At 42.6% G+C, this 1,860-nt stretch overlaps 1 long non-coding RNA gene across 1 annotated transcript; it reads right to left on the reverse strand.

Annotated features, from left to right (window-relative positions):
- Positions 1 to 423: 423 nt before the first annotated feature.
- On the reverse strand, positions 424 to 1,475 carry LOC124261269. Its single transcript, XR_006894284.1, has 2 exons — positions 1,338 to 1,475; positions 424 to 695 (listed from the first exon to the last, which is right to left on the reverse strand). It is a non-coding gene; the product is annotated as an uncharacterized LOC124261269 (long non-coding RNA).
- Positions 1,476 to 1,860: the final 385 nt, after the last annotated feature.

Genomic DNA, 1,860 nt, shown 5'->3' on the forward strand with positions numbered 1-1,860 from the left:
TGCTTAGCTGACCAATCAACGTTGAGAATCACTGAAAAGCACATGTGCGAATATCACAAAAATTATCACCTGTGTATCCTAGCCCGTGTGGGTAATAAACAGTAGTACATACCGATGAAGATCTGGGCTAGAATTGTTTTTCAGTAACCCATGCTTGTCGTAAGAGGCGACTAACGGTCGTCTGGACTCACTGACTCGGTTGACAAATGTCAACGTATCAGAGCTGCGTAGAAAGATGCTCATGATATAGATTGCTGGATCCTATGGTTGACATATGTCATCGGTTCCCAATTGGGCATATCGATGCCAATGCTGTTGATCACTGGATTGCCTGGTCCAGACACGATTATTACAGACCCCCGCCATATAGCTGGAATATTGCTGAGTGCGGTGTTAAATAACAAACCAACAAACAGTAGTACATATGTTTTCGGTACTACTTGTGCTGTATACGAATGGATTATTGTAATATATATGCTCTTTATGGTAGAATACGTTTTATACAGAAGTACCTGCTTTGCATATGATTGAACAGGCATTCATGTCGTATAAAGTATATGTTTTATGCAGTAGCCCATAGGTTGTATACGGTTGTGCAGGATTTCCTCGTTGAAGCTTCAAGAATCACACCTCCAGGTTATATACATCTGCCACATCATTTAGAAGTTATTCTTGGTCGGAATTGTACAACATTCCTGAAAAAGACAGAAACGATGTGGAAAATCAAATATAAATATTACCAAAATATCTATCCAAGTTCTTAATGTTCTGGGACGGTGGGGTAGCCTATTTGGTTAAAGCGTTCGCTCGTCACGCCGAAGACCCGGGTGCGTTTCCCCACATAGGTACATTGTGTGAAGCCCATTTCTGGCGGACGTCTCCACAAACAATCCTTGTCGTGTACATGAGCCAGACATGTATTCAGTGATGTTTGCCAACAAGGACATGTCTAATCCACATCACTCTGTCATGATGACGATGTATGATTAAATGGGACAAACACAGTCTATTTCTATAGGGGCGGTGGCATAGCCTAGTGGTAAAAGCGTTCGATCGTCTCGCCAAAGACCCGGGTTTGATGCCCCATATGGGCACAATGTGTGAAGCCCATTGCTAGTGTCCTACGCCATGATATTGCTGGACTATTGCTAAAAACGGCATAAAACCTAACTCACTCACTAACTCACTCTATCATCTGTGAAGGTCTAGATACATTTAAACACAAAGCTGTATTTATTGTGCTACCTTTTGACAACCTTTTGTCACAATGTGTGTGTGATACGGCTATGTGTTTCTGTTTACTCCATCTCCATCGAGACACAAAGCACCTGTCTCACCTGCTACACATGCCGTCATGAAGCAGGCCATCTGCCCAGTGATGTTGGCCCTGACGACATACTTGTTGATGACCCCCTTCCTGCTGGGTGCCAACGCAGTGAGGATGCCCATAGTCACGCCAACAGCACCGATATGATTCATTCCACACATGGCGTACGTGCCTATAACTTCTGAACGCCTCTGAAGATGAAGGACACAAACAGTGAACGAAAACCGCCTCCATACCCTCCCACGATACCTGGCGTAATGGTTTATGTGTTACCGGTAAATTCTTAAATGTTATCAACTGTATATCTTGCTGTGTAATTGATAATTACATGTACACTCAGAAGGCACTTGGTCCCAGTTTCTTTAGATGTCTAAATTACTCACGAAGAGTTGCGGACCTTGGGCAATGCATAACCTATTGATGATGAATGAGTGAATATTGCTTTATGCCCTAACAGTAGTCGTATAGATATTTACGTTTCATGTTCATATCGTTTTTGCTCTGTGTATGTTTTTGGTTTCTCAGAACAATAC

The sequence above is a fragment of the Haliotis rubra genome, unplaced genomic scaffold (genome assembly GCF_003918875.1).
Source record: "Haliotis rubra isolate DU_JTF1 unplaced genomic scaffold, ASM391887v1 Scf793, whole genome shotgun sequence".
Classification (NCBI taxonomy): Eukaryota; Metazoa; Mollusca; class Gastropoda; order Lepetellida; family Haliotidae; genus Haliotis; species Haliotis rubra.